Genomic DNA, 17,901 nt, shown 5'->3' with positions numbered 1-17,901 from the left:
TCATGCTCCATGAAGTAGGTCTGCTCTTTTATAACTTGTAATGTCAACTGTTGGGTAACTTTGGCTAAGTATTACCTAATATTGTGCCGCAGGTGTTTTTATAGAGGCGTATGCTCAGATAAACTGACTTTTATGGTATTAATTAGCTAAAAGAGAAAAACATTTTTCACATACATAATAATATTAATTATTGAGAATAATCTACATTCAATTTAAGTCTTAAAAAACATATTTTTGGCAAGCAAGTTTGTTAAAAAGTTTCTCACATGGAACATAAATATGAATAAAAATAAAACAACGGAACCAAATATGCTGGCAGCAACCAAAGCAAGAAGCTTCGACTGTATGACTCATCCATCTGTCTTCATGCTTCAGATGGCCTCACACGTGAGAAACAAGGATCCCCATTTCCTGCTCTCACAGAATCCTCCAAATGAGCCACAGACACGCTCAATTCAATCCACTCAGGAAAAAACACACAGCCTCCGATGCGGATAAAGGACCCCCAGATTAAGCGAAAGCATATGCATGTGCCGTTGGCATGAAGGTTATAGCGGTGGGTTTATAACTGCAGGGATGTCAGTTTGAATCCCCAAATGAGCTCGGGCAATGAGCATTGTCATTTCCTCCCACTTAACAAGGTCCAATGAGGTGCCCTTGAGCAAGACATGTAAGCTGCAGTTAACAGTGGTGGCTCCCCAGTGTGAATGTGCCTAATGACATGAATGTGAAGTGGGGTGTAGCTAAGTGTTGAAAAATTCCTCCTCTTTGAAGCCCTCATCACCCTCTACACACCTGCCATGTGGGGAATATATTGCCATTCACGCTTCTGCCACGCAACCATCTAACTGATGTGAACATGTAGACTCAGCCGCTGAACGTAAAGTGAATGCGTCGCTTTATACGGGGCATGGAGAGCAAACACAAACTGAGACTTTGGAAAACTGCACATAAGAATTCAGTTCAACAACACACAACCTTGCCTGCACACCAACTCTGGTTTGTGTAGCTGATGACTTGGAATGTGTTTGCTACGTTTTACTGCGCTCGTCTTTTAACTGTCAAGCTTTGAGGTGGTTTTGGATCGAGCAGAAGAGGGCTCTTTTTTAAAACATTTATAAGCTGCAGGGCGACTCTGTTGCAAAAGGGAGGGGCCACCCGACCCGGGCTGTGGGGGAAACGGCCTCCCACCAAAAAAACCAAACCAAACAAATGGCACAAAAAGTTATTTTTCAGATGGCTACTGTAAAAGGAGCCTTTGTGTCCTCAAAAATCCACTCCGACCAACGCTCGACTAAGTGCAGCAAAGGAAATGACAAATGGAAAGAAAAACTCAAAGAGAAAGTACGCAATGTACTCAAGTGGGAGGAGGGGATTTTCTGGTGAGCAGCATACAAATTATTTTGGGGGAAAAGAGCTCCTTCTGGAGGCTTCTGATCTGCTGTTTCACCAGAAGGCCTTGGCGTAATGTCAGGGTGTTGGTCTTCTTTCCAATAGCGTCACTTTTTGTGTGATAGCAGCTTCATAAGGTCTTAATAATGTATTTTATTTTTAACTGCTTCAGTTATCTGATGTGGCAGCGCAAACTGCAACAGTCATGTTCACTGGGAAGCTGTAGTTAAACTAAGGCACATAAAGTGTGGATTTATTTTGACAGGCAGGTCAGAGGAGAAACGGGCCATGAGGAAGAAATTTGTGTACATTGAGAACATATCTTTTGGTGCTCAGATAAACAGCTTCTAATGGACACTGATGTTACTGGCTGTTGCCATAAGACAGAAAAAAACATTTCTATCACTGCAACCATTTACGACGACAGCATTAACATGTACCATCAGCACTTAAAAACATACTACACACTTAGACCTCTTAGGAACATACAATAAAGCATTCTTCCAACTGAAAATACAGAGGGAAAGATTGCTGCTGTGAAGACAGGTGCTGAACAGAGGCAGACTGACAGAATCACAACACACGCATCCATCTGAAAATTAATATTGCTCACTTTGTAGAATGGTTCACTCAAAGGTCTCACATGTCTTCTTAACATAGTGTGAAATCAAACTTATTTAGGTCACATCTCCAGTGTTAGCATCCTAGATATTATAATGGGCTTGAAACATGCATGTAACACGGCATGCGTCGATGCTTTTCAAAATTCATAACTCTGGTCCTGTGAATCTAATATAAATGAGTTCTGGCCTTTATTTATGAATATATTTACAGTTGTTTATTCTAATTTTAATGACGTTGAGAAATTGCATTCCACAGGCCAAATGAAGCAGCCCATATATTTCTGACTACTAATGAATGCTGCTCCAGAACGCACTGATTCTTGATAATCTTGCTAAAGGCGCCCGATACCATCATTCATAGGTGGGTTTCAGATGTTAGTTATGCAAACACTTCTGGGACACAGGCAGAAATAATTTCAGTCAGCTGAGTGGACTATTAGGGGCTGAGACTACAAAAAAACACAGATACTGAAGTAAAGACTGAAGTGAAAAAAATAAAATAAAACAACAGATAAAAGAAGATTTCATATTATGAAGTCTGCCTCTTTTAATTTAAAACAGCAGTCCATCCATTTAACTTTATCCAAGCTGTCTTTGTCATCTGATCCAAACCTCAGCATGAATGTCAAGCTCATTGATGTCTGAAAAAAGACATCCTATTTTTTACATATATTTCAGAAGATTCTTCCTTGGTGTGTGAAGAGATGGCAGCAGAACAGAAGGGCGAGGCAGGGTGGAGCCAGGCAGCACAGGGCCGGTCCTGTTGGATTTGGCATTAAAATGTCCAACTCTGCACCACCACAGCCACCTCCTCACACAATGGGTGTTTCATGTCTTCACAGTGACTCACTAAAATCATACCATATTCGCATTGGAGCCTCTGGAGGTTCAGTGGTTTCACATTATTTATTATCGTTTTACTCTACAATGTATGCCAGCTCTTTTTTTTCGAAAACATTTTTTTTTGTAGCTCAAATCTGACAGTTAGGAAGTATATTATATGTGTAACGCTGGATACCTGCTCACGGTTAAAGCCTCTTTCATAAATCCAGTACAGCAGCCTGTTGTAGTACATATCATCCACCTCCCCTATTTCTCCACACAGACAGACTATTTCGGGGCCACTAAGATTGTTTCCAAATGACCTCACTCTGGAGCAATGTGATTCAGGAGTCAGTGCTGAGTTCAGATGTAGACCATCATCAATAGTTCATGACTTGGATTTAAAAGAGGCCTGCTCCGGTCAAGGTAAAAACATTTTTGTCTGTGAATTACTCATACCTTTGATAGGAACACTCAACATTACCCACCAAACAGTATTGAAACCACGTGCATTGGAAAAAAGACACCTGATAATCAGGGAGTTGCAGTGTATTGGATCAAGATGGAGAAGGATCAAATAGAATAAAACATGATCTGCAGTATCTCTGACTTTGGAAGTAAAATACCAGGTAAAAAGACTACAAATTAAAGCACTGCTAAAAGCCCAAGTTGTCTGCAATGTTCATTATAAACCAAAGCAGGAAAGTAATTGAAAATACTAACAACACCACCAACAAAAGAAAAACAACAACAACGTTTGAGTAATTTTGCATTCTTACCATTAATTGGGTTACAAATGTAACATTTAACTTGTAATATTGATGTGGCTTTAGAAAGGAAAAGGGAAAGATATTCCAAACTAGCAGCAGAGGTAGAGGGATGAGGGTGGAGTGTAAGGATGCGTCCAGCAGAGGTAGGTTGTCGAGGGTTCATTGCATGGTCAACAACAGGGGACGAGCCTGCAGCCGGCAGTAAGGGAGAGGGCCGAAGCAGCTTAAGTCTTTGGATTTGGCGGAAAAGGAGTGATAATGGTGGTTGTGTATGGTATGTATGATCTTCTGGCTTTGAGCAAAGATAACGTTGCCAAAGTATGTAGGCACAAGTCATACTGGTTCGGATGTAAAACAGGTAGACCAGAGGTGGTGGGTGTGAGTTTGTAGGGGAGTAGTTCTGGGACACCAGCACTGCTGTTGAGTCTCCCTATGGTGTCACGGGCCGAACTTGACGAAACTCCAGTGGAGGAAGGTGCCCACCTGATAACCCCAGTGACATACTGCACACGCTCACTGTGTTGCCAAGGCTTTGTTGCAGGTGATTTCTAGGTGTTCTTTTGTTTTGAGCACAGCATGCATAGTGCGGTGAGGTGTTTGGCAGATATTGAGTCAGTTGACGCAAGAAGTGTTATTCTGCATCAATTTGGGACTTTGTGCATTGTAAAACTGGGATCTTTCTGTTAGGCCCAGGACACACAGCCTGTGGATGACGCACAAGTCGTGCCTCATGTCTGCGGTTCATCAGGTAGAGCCAGACGCCTATTTTTCACGCGTGCTGCGCATTGCTCCCAGTGAAAACTGACAGACAGTCGATGTGATCACATGTGCACTATATAATCATAGCAGAAACCCAATGAAGGCTCTAATTGTATCATGGCAATAATTTAACACAACGAAGGTCTGCATTTGCTTTCACCCTGTCTCTGTCAGTCCTTTGTGTCTGTATGTGTGCCTTTGTGTCTCTGTCTACCTCTGAACGAGGGTAAACAACACTTTTTGGTTACAACTAGGGATGAGACGAGTACTCGGCTGACAACGAGTATCAGGTATGGATCATGTACTTTTGACGAGTACGAGTATCATCCCGAGTAATTGTGTCAATATCCGTGCTGATGGAGGCTTCTAACAGACACTAGCTGTGTGCACACACTGAGGCCAGATACACACCGAGCGCCGCCTCCTCCTACTGCTGCAGCTCTCGTCTCAGGCACACATGCTCTGTCAGTGTCCAGCGTCCACGTAAATTAACAACTCATAACTCTCCTGGTTCTTTTCTGCTGTTCTTCAAATGCCACTCAAAACACCTCACCCGGCTCATTTATTCATTTCTTTCTTACACATTTTGAGGGTCTGTTGCCAATTTCTCTAGTTTGACTTAAAAGTTGACGAGACCTTCCCTTTCAGGTCCATGTTGAAATTGCAAATACGCACTCCCCAGTGGTCACAAAAACACATGATACAGGTGCTGATGTTGATCAGGTGACATCCCTTGAAATAATTACTCACAAAAGTTATTGCTTCCACCCGTTCCGTGTACATTACTGTACTGCGCTCCATTTACAGTGCAAAAGTAACTTTGTGATTGCACCTTTTCTAAGTGAACATTTTAATTTGATAGTTACGATAAGGGAAAGATCAATAGAAATATTCTATAGCAAATTTCACAGAAATTTCCGCCATTCGTTGTTGAAATAACTCATCCGGAACAAAAGTGTTGGCCTATTGCCCAAAATAGGACAGGCTGACCTCTGAATTCAAACCACTTTAGTTTGGCAGAGACATAAATAATATTTTAATAATTGGAAATTCATCAATTCCTCATGCCAATATGTGTCCAGCTAAATATGCTAAATATGATAGTTGGGATTCTGCATAGATAAATGAAATACTTCTTTCAACATTTGTGTAAGCAACAGCCTGCAAAGTTCATAAGTTTTGTATTGGTCCACTTTCCATATTTAAGGGAGAGCAGCTTTAGTGCTGTTTACAACAAAAACTAACTTGACTTTGCTGTCGGTTCTTTACAGCTGTTTTGCATTTCATTCCTATGGGCAGGTACTGCACAGTTACCTCCCTACATCAGCTCCCAAACTGTCTCCACACAGCCCATCCACAGGCTCAGGAATGCTGACCTGCATGCGCAAAGACAGATGCCAGGTAATGGCTGAACATTCCCTGGCAACAATGCAGTTTTTCACATTTCCAGAAACTATGCCGAATCATGTTTTCCTTTGAATGTGGAGTGGATTTCACCTTTCAGCACAGCCCTATAGATGTCATGTTACTGTAAAAACAGCTTCTTTTACACTACTATCTGGCAGAGAGTGTTCCCGGTAAAACACTGATGAGACATTTTTTGGAGAGGGAGAGCTGGCTGCTTAGCAGAACCTGTTCAAGAAGTCAGTCAGTTATGAGGGGCTGAAGGTTTCCCATTTGAGGAGAATCGAAGGTTACAGCAATGGCAACATGTGTTTAACAAGCATCTTTGTAATTTGTTACGGGTTGAAAGCCAAAGCGGTGGCCTGCTGTGTGTCAGTAGTGTTCAACTACTAATAACGATGCTCATTATTAAGCCTAATCAGCGATCCATTATTTTGGTCTGTTCTTGATTAGGTGCAACCTCAAATCATTGTTTCCAAACTAATTAATTTTACTGGTATGAGATGTTTCAATTACCAACAGAAATGCAATCTATGCTGCTGACTTGTCGAGCAAATGCACCAGGAAAACAGAAATACTACAGCCTTTAAGGAAAAACAAAAGCCGTCTGTGCCATTGACAACCGTGTTCAATTACATCTCAAAATGAAATCCACAATTTGGCAAGGCGGTGAACCTAGTTTATTCTACTTTCAGTTGCCAGGAAAATATTTATCCTCACAAGTAGCTGCATGTTGGATTACACTATGCAACAACAGCTGCTGAGCCAGTGAGTGTCGAGACTTCCACCAAAACACAAAATATGACAAATTACCAAAGGCAAAGCTTCACTTTGGCGGAGAAAGGAAAAAGTCTTGGTGTTAACTTCTCTAACTATGACTGGCTGTATCAAACTCTATTTCTGTCCTTTCACTTCCCTGAACCTATCACTCCTCAACCATCTGATGTGCTTTATGGTTTCAGTGTCTGGTTGCAAAGTGGAAAACATGAATTTTGTTTAGAGGAAGTTTTTCGAGCCTGTAAAACTGGTTTTCAGATGAGAAGGAAATCTAATCACAGGGAGATATTCCTATTTTAAAGTTTGGACTGCATTTCCTGGATATCAGATATTTCTGACTGCTGACCTTTCTGTCACTGTCTGCTAAAGTAGAGGAAAAGCCTGTGTGTGCGTAATACCTTAGATGCACCCTCCTTAAACACGCTCTACCAACCATGATCTCATCTTGTAATTTAAACCTGATTAAACGTGCTGTCTCGCCTGCACCTGCATCTCCCATTTGACAGAACTCAGGCTAAAGTGTTAGCTCAATACTTCAAGGATCTAATCCATTTTAAAGTATTTTGGACTGACAGTAAAAACAACACATCAGACTTTCCCTTCAGTCTACTTTGACTAAATAGCCATCTAGTTACAGAACACATTTTGTTTTTACTTGACCATTTTCCCTTTCAATACATCTACAAGATTATCTTATGAGTTTACCAGAAAAGAGAGCAGAAGAAACATCAGGAGCATGGTTCTCTTTGTGATAAATTTATGCGCATTTAAGAATCAGGCACACAAAAGGCAGTTTTCACCCTTAGGCTGGCCTTAAGCTAATTTCCATTCTACGCTTATTGGCACCCCTTTTTGTAACAAGATGCTCGCTCTCACTGCAAATGAACTATATAGCTTGTGGGGGTTATTAAGCAAGGATTCGACCACCTTGCGGTTTGATTTCAATACCTGAATGGGTCATGTGTTTCAATGGTTTGCTCAATGCTCTTTGATGCAGCAACCAAATGTACTTTCCCCTTCAGAGGACCATAACAGACAAAAGGAATGTGAGAGCACAGCAATCAAGCTCACCATACTTAACTGAACAATGTTTAAAACATCCAGCGTATCTCCTTTGTGGTCATTTATACTATAAAGATTCGTACTGAAGAGAGGCTTGGGAATGAGTTTTTGGCTGTAAAGGGAGAAGATGCTCCGAGGTCACAGCACGGTCAGCTTCCCTGTTCTGTATCCTCAGATTCCCCATGGACCTATTCCCATGTCCCAGTCTGACACAATACGGTACATCAGGCTACATAGCGTGCCGCAAAAATACCAGTTGTTCTAAGTGCAGAGATCCTTCCTGTCATCTGCATTTTCTTTGGTTTGGCTCGATCATTTGTTGACTTGAATGTGTTCAGCTGCTGTTGTCGCTCACGGATTCAAGTTCCTTTATCACAATCTTTATTCTTTCTTTCCACATGGTATATTTTCTTTATTTCTTTGTTTCATCATGCATGCGACTGTTTTTGGGCTTCATCTCCCAAAATTCCATGAAATGTGAATAATGTCGAAAGATACAAATATGAGTTTAGAGGCGAAGCCGGAAAGATGTTTTCTAGGTGTGTTGAGATGAGTGTTGCTTGGATGTACAGCGTGCACTAAAAGTTCAGTGTGGATGCCTTGAAAAATAAAGACATGAACAAACAAGATGTAATAAGCTTTAGAGGTGCAGTCCATCACGTTATTGCCTTTTTAAAGAAGCCATGAGCTAATTTTTTCCCCTCTCGTCTTTATGCAAAGTTATGATCACTTCCTGCTGCCTATCGTTCTGTTTTTCATCAGAATGTGTGAGTGGTTGAAATTTTCCACAAGCTCCACCTCTTGTCAACTAGCCTATGTTTTAAATGTTTACTGGTGAGGCATTAAATGGTCGAAATAATCAAGCTATTTATTTTCTAGGGCTGTGCCCAACTCTGAATTTTGTCTGTCAGATCAGGTGTGGCTGATCCATACGAACATACAAGTATTAACTATTTTTTTTTCAGAAGGACTACCTGTCAATCCAGAAATCTGTAATAAGCTCTCCTTTGTCTACGGATTCCTGAGGGTCTCTTTTTATGGTGCACAGATTAATTATTGCTCTCTCTTCCTGATCGAGTCACACAAATCCACCATCGTGTTGGCCTCTCATTGCCGCTGTCCACACCTGCATACCTCTCCTGGTGAATGCTGCAGCTGACAGCAACTAACACGGTCAAAAAACACCACCTAGAGTGGGCGTCACTCCAGTTTGAATAACCCTGTGTCCCCGACCACCTCCGCATAAGCGACGCACTCAGCAGCAACCTGCTCCGAGGGCTGATGGAGTCGACAGCAAGGTGCGTACGGAGGCCAGTGCAGGAACCTAGTTCGATGATACCTGACTCTTAAACTCGGAGCCTTAAACTCGGCCTGTTTGCCCTCCACACGCCTCCACTGCCCGACTGTCCATCCATCTCCAGAGGAGAGTTGGTTACTGTGTGTAAATCAACCCTAAACCTAAAAATTAAAATGAAAAAAACGAAATACCACTCAATTTGAAGAATCTTAGTCAACTGCGACTGGTGATTAGACTCATTGACTTTCAGGGAGCAGCTCCAGGATTTTCCTCCATTTCTGTATTGATTACTTTATCTGCCTTCGTGACTCAATCCTCCACCGGTGTAAATTTCAGCCATTTAATCCATTAAATCAATCCAAATCATGCTCAGATATGTTTTTACCTTAAATTTGTCTTACTAAAGTCTTCACATTCCTGCTTAAACCACAACTACTCTACTTGTCTAAGCTGAAGAAAACGTGATATTTGTAATGCTACAAACAATAGATAATGTAATTTAATGAGTAGGGGTATCCTTACACCCAACTGAGTTTCTGGCCACTTCACAGTGTTTTTCTGGAACTATGTTGAACTTTTCAGCATCTGTTTTGCTGTAACTGCGTGAAAGATTCAACACGACTGCACAAGGAGCTCGGTTGTGTGACTTGGCAAACCAGTGACGTGTGTTTCAGCTCGCCTGCAGCTGCTCTCTGCTTCATGCTACTGCAGGCGGCCGCACAGTCAGTCGGACCAAACTTCATAACCAGCAGGATGACGACATTTGCTCTGGCCCCCTAACACTGAGATCTGTGTGAAACACAGTGCATTAAGAATACACACCCTCACACACACACACACACACACACACACACACACACACACACACACACACACACACACACACACACACACACACACACACACACACACAAACTCCCCACCCTGGATCCCCTTTCGTCCTCCCTTCCCCTCTTTCATCAGTCTCATGTGAAGCAACATGCTCTTTTGTTGGTTCTGCCGTCTAGCTATATTTATCTGGTGCATGCTATTCAAGAATGTCGTCTGCCACATCCCGGGCCTGGTGATGATCCCCAGCCCCCTTGATTCTGTCTGAATCCAGCCTGTAATGAGGCCGTCTGGCTTCAAATTACTCCGACTACTTTACGATCCCTCGGTGGTGTTGATGAAGATTTTCAACAGGACGTGAACTGGCGCTGATTTGCCTTCACGTTGGCGTGCTGTGAAGCTGCAGCCTCCTGCTGCCATGCTGTGGTAATGATAGGACAGGAGACCAGCTATTCGGATGAAAAAAGGGATGATCGTATTTATGTTACATCACGGAAAATCCTCCAGGTGGAAAATAAAGACAATTAAGTCCAATTTTTTGTGATGTTATCCATCAGGTGTCAGGTGTCGAGCAGAAAATCTCAACTTTGTCAGACTTTGTAACCAAATATGCTCTGTAGAAATATTTGATCTCACCCTGGATGTTCACATATCATGGCATCTTGGAGTTGAAGCTCAATCCTGTCATCCCAAAGCAAAGACTAAAAGAGTCTTTAATTCGAGAACCAATTAGGGACACAAAAACTATTAGTCTGGAGTCTGGTGTCTCATGATTAACCACAGCGGCCTTGTGCTTATGAGTCATACACCCTCTGGGCTGGAGGGAGTCCCCGCACTCAGTGGATTTCTCTATATTTAAACTAGTGAGTCATATTCATGTGCAAGCTACCACTGCTGAACTTGTATAAATAACCGACTTAAGTCTCTAAGGGATGGTGTGAGCTAAACAATCCCTTAGCAAAAGTTTCCTTCCTTTACACATGTGCAAAATATAACAGAAATTTGAAAATGTTTTACAATGTTACTGTGTGCAGCTACAAAACTGATTGTAATTGCCAGGAGTTGGAGGGTTACTGGGAGAACTTAATCACATATGATAACAAACCAGGCTTTCCGTCTATTTCAACAACGACCATTGACAATTCTTCAACACTTGGCTAATTGTGGCATACTCACATTCTTTCACTACTGTTGTTTTGTCTATATTAGGCAAATGGAGCAGAGGGACAATTTGATGAAAGCCTTCAGCTTTGCTCTTAACTGACCAAGCCAGCTCCAGATGTTGGAGTGGAAACCTCTGGCTTTTCCTAACACATCTCAGATGAATCTGCCCGACTCTGGAAACATTTCCCATGACTCACACTGCTTTTCCAATGCTTTAGCATGCCTGTTGTTACCCCATTGGCCACATCAGTCTGAGTCCACTGATCACGGCATGTGAGTTACACGCTGTGCAGAGTGTTCAACAAAGCAGGCATTGTTCCTCAACCCAATATAGACATTCATTTGTATCATATGAAGGTGTAAGATAACAACATCTGATGAAAGAGTTCCCAATCAGTGATTAACATTCATGATAAACAAGAAGGAAAGATCTTAAGAATTGATCTTGGAGGCTAAACTGGATGAGTAATTCCATAAAAATCCCTTGGGGTAGGAAGACTATGTTATTCCTCTTTGCTTGTAATTTATTTTCAGTGGATAAGAAAAACAATAGCAGCCAGAATAGAATGGATTTCTCTTCATTCAAATGATAAAACAGACTATTCTAAAAAAAAAAAAAAAAATCAAAATAGGAAAAACCCTTAGAGGTCACTTGTATCGAGACATCTGGTCATGCATAATTCCTGCTTATTGAAAACTTGGCAGTTCTGTGATGATGAGAATTTTCTCTGGAGTTTTCATTTTGGGCACTAAACTCCCTAAGAGCTCTTATCAAAAATAAACACACAGTTCAGTCGCTGCAGTGGGGTAAGAATATAAGCCGATCTTTCTCAGGGTCAGAACACACTTTGATTATAAATGTTCCACTTCAGGTCTCTGCCCCATTTTGGTCCAATAGGTATCAGAAAGCACAAGACACCATCATTGTAGTGCATCCAGAATTTGTCTATTTCTTTCTTTGCAAAGCCACTGGTTTGTTTTGTCACTGATTTCTTACCCTTCTTTATACTCTTTATTTTACTTATTCTTTTCAATATCCTGCTGTTCCAAGACCCATTATCCACAAAAACCACCAGGAATCAAATCTAAAATCTAAAAGTTTTAATCTTTTAGCCAAGGACGCCCATTTACACTTTTGATGAGCCCATTGGATTTGTCTGCAATGTTGGCATAAAAATGTTGTCACCAAAAATAAGAATCCTATGACCTTGACTCCAAGAAATCCCACGACTTTACCTTTGAGCCATCACCTAAAGTCAAAAATATTATTTTGTCCTTTACTTTTACCCACGTTTATGAGCAAATATCTGCAAAACGGAACTCTGACATTCCCATCAGCCTCAGCTGCACTTTGCAGGGTTGCCCTCCCTTGCGGCAAAAGCAGCCCAGGCTCTGCTTCAGACTCTGATTCTGCCTGAACAAATCTGATGCAGATTAAGGGGAAGATTTGGTTCTATAAAAATCGCGTTACATTAGTTAAACTATATTTTTCTGTAAACAGGACCAAGTCTGAGCATCAGGTTTTTGTCTATACTTAGAGCACCTTCGGCAGCAGGATTCACAAGATAACAAAAATGAATCTAGTCAGGCTTCAAGTCTTTGTGTCTGACCAATCATAATCTTATGAGGACCTGACAGCTATGGGCAGGGTGTGACAGCACCCAAAAGCAGTGATAGACAGATGGTTTATCCAATCATCGTCCAATTCGTTTTTCAAAGTTTCTGCACTTTTCTAAATAGTTCCCAAGATCTAGCTTTTTAGATGTTTCACAATGGCAGGTTTGTGCAGGATGTCTGGGGTAGGAGTGATGATTTGACAAATCTCTCTGACCAATCAGTGGTCTGCAGTGTTTTCACGTCACCTTTTAGTATTGGCTCAGCTCACTTGGAACTTTGACCAGGTACCAGATACTATCCACAACTTTTGCATATTGGGTAACCAAAAAAGGCGACTCATATTGAGTTGAACAGCAGAATGGGGTGGAAAAGAGGCGTAAGGTGGCTGCCAAGTACCTTAAAAAAGATTGTACAAGTGTACGCAGGAGAACTGACAGTAAACGGGTGGCCAAAGCAAATATTGTCTTGATTTGTGTCCCTGTTTACTGCACTTTGTATGATATTGATGAATAAAAACTGTGCAATAATTTAATAGCTGCTGGGACAGTTTTTCTTAAGTCTTATTCAATTACTCAATGATGTCAAAAGTATTTTTCTGTTATGTTATGTTCTTGCAGGTATTTTTGAGTTTTGCTGTCTAAATTTAAGTCTCAGTGTTTATAGTAGGGATCTTATTGCACGCTTGGATGGGTTCCCATAGACAGGACGTGACCACTCTAATGATTAAAGTAAATAACTAAATATGGCCACAGGATGTAAAATGAGTTTCAATATAAACTACCAAAGGATAATGGAAAATAAAAGTCAGCAACCCATTTGGGGTGATGCATATTCATTATTTGGAGTTTTATCGTGTTGCTGAACTTGATGCTTTAACTTCTGTCCTCTCAAACACCATGGCCTCTCCTCCCAAGATATAAGTAATTTTCTAAATAACATCTGGTGGTATCTATCCATTAGTTTGGGTTGTTTTGCTCTGGTTATGGCCAAAACCACCTAAATTATCTGTGAGCAGTGCACTGAAGTAAATTTTGACTCATTTCCTCCTTCAGCTATGACCCCACACTGCTGCTACTGCAGTAGGTAAGACTGTGTCCTTAGAATTGGTTAAAATTGCATGGCGACAAGGTAATCACAACAATTTGAAAATCCCAAATTGCCACTTACAGATTTAAAATCTGGGTGTAGACCATCCGTCACTAAACTGCTGCAAAACCCCCTTCCACCAATTTATCTGACTGACGTGAAAGGGGTTAAGACAACACTGGAGGCCACCATCATGTAGCCTTTGACCTTCCACCTAGGGACAGAATCTGGGCCTGTGTTTATGTACAGGAACTCTTTTGTGTACACACCCCGGGCTAAATGAGTTCTGTGTGTGGGCTGTCTGCCTGCTCTAAGCAGATCATAACCCTAAAATATAATCCGAGCAGCCTGCCATTGACTGCCAAAGAGAGCAATGTGGGAAAGATCATCTGCCAGGGGAGTATAGAGTCGTCAAGGCGAGCGACATGTCTTTTTCAGGGTTTATGCATCACAATGAGAATAAACCGAGCCGTGATATGTGCTTTTGAACTCACTGAGTGCACAATGCCAGTGATGCGTTGAGAAGGTAGGCAGTATTTCTCTTTTACTTTGGAGGAGTTGTTCATCTGACACATCTGTGGCCTTGTGAAGGACAACTTGATAGCTTCCTCACATGTTTCTCCTGCTTCAAAGAATAATTCTGATTATATTTGCAGATGTGGCCACCATTCCTGTCAGTAATTTTATTTTTGCATTCACCATGTTATTTTCTTAAAATCTGTAAAACGGGTGACATTGCATTGCAAAAGATGTCAGACAGAGGAAGAGACACGGTCAGACTGGCTTTAAAGAAACCCATATGCAGTTCCCCATTTAACTGACTCAGGAGCTTATGGGCAAAAATGAGCTTGTAGGCCCAATTTCTCTACATCTACATCAGTTCAAATTAGTTTTTATTAGCAGTACGTTTGTGGTGATTTAAGCATGAAAATCATAAAGAATACACAATGCACATATAAGCACAAAATAATCTATAATAATCATGGTTTTAAATTAGATTTTAATTGCATCCCTCTCAAATCATGTTATATGTGTTTTGAGATGTGTGTAGTATTACCAAACCAATGAATTACCAGGAGCCTTGAGCATTCAGGGGTTTCTGCCCAGGGCTGTTGCCCAGTTGGTAATCTTGCCTTGCGCCAATGTTAGCCAAATTTATTTGGAATTATTTACCAAATGTTGGTTGTACAGATCCTTCAGAGTTTACAGACTACGCTGAAGTCCCACAAACTTTTAGTTTGACTGGTTAAATGCTGACATATTTACTGCATGCAACTGCATGTTGCTCGCGGTGTGGCTGCAGGTCAGATATGAACTTCTACCTGTCGTATCAAGATGAAGTTACAGAGAGGAAAGGTGCGGGGTGAGAAGGTTGCTCATACAGCTAACTTTGGATTCTTGCAATGATGTTTGCCTCGGGCCAGAATCCCCAAAAAATAGTTAATAAACCATGACTCACTGAAACTTTCTCTCTGAAAGTGTCAGGATGAAACATCAGGCAGGCAGAAGTGAGGGAAGTTATATCTTATGCGATACATTATCAATATTGATCATCTCCCATGCTCAGAGATGTTACGAGAGTTTCATTTTCCTGAAGCCGATAGGACGAGCTTGTCAGTGAACAGAATAATTTCCAAAGTGCAAGAGTCATGAAGACCATTTAAGTTTTAGAAGAAACACACTTGTTCTGCAGCACAGAACCCCCCAGAGTTTATTATTTAAAAAACAAAACATGTTAAGATGAAAAAGTATTTTGTGAATTAGATTTATGCATATTTTGAGCAGTCTACTAAGATTTTTCTTAATTTTGCTCGTTTTTATCTGTGGGATGTATTACAGTAATCTAAAACATGTCGTATCTGATACACAGTCACATCACTACATTTTTGGACAAAAAAAGTGCTTCAATGACACGCGGAGGTATTTCCATAGAGAAAAAGCAGACCATGTATCCTGCTCTGCATTTATAAACAATAGTTTTCTTGTTTGGATTTACTCCAAAAGCCATATTACTATTCTGTCCTAACAGTGCGTTGTGTTTAAACTACAAGGTGAGGGGCGGGTCACACAGTGGGTCTGTGGGACCAGCACAACCAGCAGACAGCTAATCTCATCAATTTCCCAATGCAAATATCTGACTTATTGCTCTTCTGTGCAGACACTTGTCGTCACACCCTTCTCCCTGCCAACTCCCAAGGAACACATGGAGGCCTTGTATACGGACACTTCACAAAGCCAAAGCAAAATCCATATTTATTTTTTCCTGTTACCATAGTGACATGATACTCAGGAGGCGATAGCAGGCTCACATGCAGTCTCGGGATGCAAATCCCTTTGCTAAGCTTTTCAATTGAAAATGCAAACACATTCAGGGGCAAGACAAGGCAAGAACTGTGCATAAAACATTAGATATTGTTTGCAGTATATTCTCTCTCTTATTATATGTCATCTGACAAGCATCCTTAATAATGGAAATTCAATCAGTGCTCTAACAATGTCTTCCGGTATTAATTTCATATCCCACACACTGGTCATATTTGACCCAGAGCAGCATCAGTTCTGCCAGCGGAGATGGGCAGGGGCTTTGTTTATTCCCTACTTTGTTTGCCTGTCTGTTATAAATAGATTCTCGCAAGGAAAACAAGACAAACAAAAGGTTGGTGTTGGGGGCAAGAAGAAAAGTCTATAACTTTTCACACAATTTGGGCCAACAGAGATAAATTGCAATACATGTGAATTCTGTAGAAAGACATAACTTCAAATCAGATTTACATAAAAGCATCAAACTTTGTGCTCCTCGAAACAGATAGGAAAAAAAAAAAAGAAATGGAGGGGAAAAACCTTCTATTACTGGGCCAACCGAACAACATGTACGTAGTGGGGAGCGATTTATGCCTTGGAAATAACTACCCTGACGATTTTTCCGAACTTTGGTAAAGTGGTAGTTAAAGGGCAGCCGTAATGGCAGCTGAAAGGATACAGAGCTGCAGGGTGTATCAAAGACTCAGAATGGGAACATGTCATGTCCAATTTCAGATACAGCCATGATAAAGTGAGCATCCCTTGATTTGAAAAAGTGCTCTTACATGACTGTTGAATACAAAACCGAGCTGGTTTTCTTTCTCAGTGCCAGAAAAGGTGACGTGGTATTTACCAGTAAATATGATCTAAAATGGTTAAAGAGTATTTAGTAAGCTTTGATTGGTGAGAACCGATGTCATCACCACAGGCCCAGACAATCAGCTTGAATGATAAAACATAGTGGTAGTAAAACACATCCTAGCTCACTTACATGAATTAATGCATGCAGAGAAGATTATAGTACTGATTTAGTAATGTTCGCATTGCAATGTAATTGTTTCTGTGGCTGCTGTAGTATGTAGATAACTCACGCAAAATGTTGAAATACATTTTAGAGGAAGGCTCAACGTGCTGCATTTGTGATTTAACTCACATCACTTCTGCGACTGTGTAAAAATGGAGAATTATTGTCAGGCTGAGAGCAGGTAGTTCATTTCAACCCCTGAAGAAAGCCTGCAGAGTGACTTCTTAAAGAAAGGGGCCAATGACTTCGGGAACACCTGAGCTTGTGGACATCATGTGGCGTACGTCCTGTGATATTTGAAGCACGGAGCAGAAATGAAACCCGGTGTAAGCTTTCTAGGTGGTTTGTGGAAGAGTTGCCCGACAGCTTGTGGTAGGCATTTTGTGGAGCAAAAGGGGGCCAAATCTAATCAGTGACTTGGTACATCTGGTCAACATTAGCATTTAGGTCTCGAGGGTCAGTGGGTGAGCACTGTTCACACTGAGGCAGCGAGGACCGTGCCAGCAGATAATTAGATGAGGAGAAATTGTTCCCTAGTACAGTTTTTCCTGTTTTACTCTGCCATCATTTTGATTAGTGGAACATTTGGTTTTAGATATGTGGATAATTATATCTCCTGCATCATTTAACCAGTCAACACTCCCTATAACTGGAATGTGTATCTGCAAAAAGGTACTCTTATGCAAATGCTTTCTGTAAATTGCCAGCAAATGCAACGTGACCACGCTCAAACAGCAGTCACTGTTTTTGCTCAGTGTACAGCTAATTCTTCAGCGGAGGTGTCACCGTCACGCCAGTCAGTGGGATTTATCTATAAATGAGCAAACAGAAGGGCAAATGACTCTTTTCATGCTCGCAGTGAACAGATCACAGTGCAGAAGAACTGAATCCAGCTCCCCAGCTAAGCTTTGATTCGGTGCCACTGAAACAAAGCGATACTCCTCCGTTCAGATCAAGAGCCACTTTTTCACTTTA

At 41.2% G+C, this 17,901-nt stretch overlaps 1 protein-coding gene across 1 annotated transcript in view; it reads right to left on the bottom strand.

The window, feature by feature from the left end:
* cspg4 (chondroitin sulfate proteoglycan 4) overlaps window positions 1–17,901 on the bottom strand; it is a 68,024-nt gene that overhangs the window by 48,942 nt on the left and 1,181 nt on the right. The window lies entirely within an intron of this gene.

This window comes from Brachyistius frenatus, unplaced genomic scaffold (genome assembly GCF_029030835.1).
Source record: "Brachyistius frenatus isolate BFR_SWC_R1_liver_20210118 unplaced genomic scaffold, ASM2903083v1 Contig_19, whole genome shotgun sequence".
In the NCBI taxonomy this organism is placed as follows: domain Eukaryota; kingdom Metazoa; phylum Chordata; class Actinopteri; family Embiotocidae; genus Brachyistius; species Brachyistius frenatus.
The sequence above is the reverse complement of the archived record's forward strand: the minus strand, read 5'-3'. Positions and strand labels throughout refer to the sequence as shown.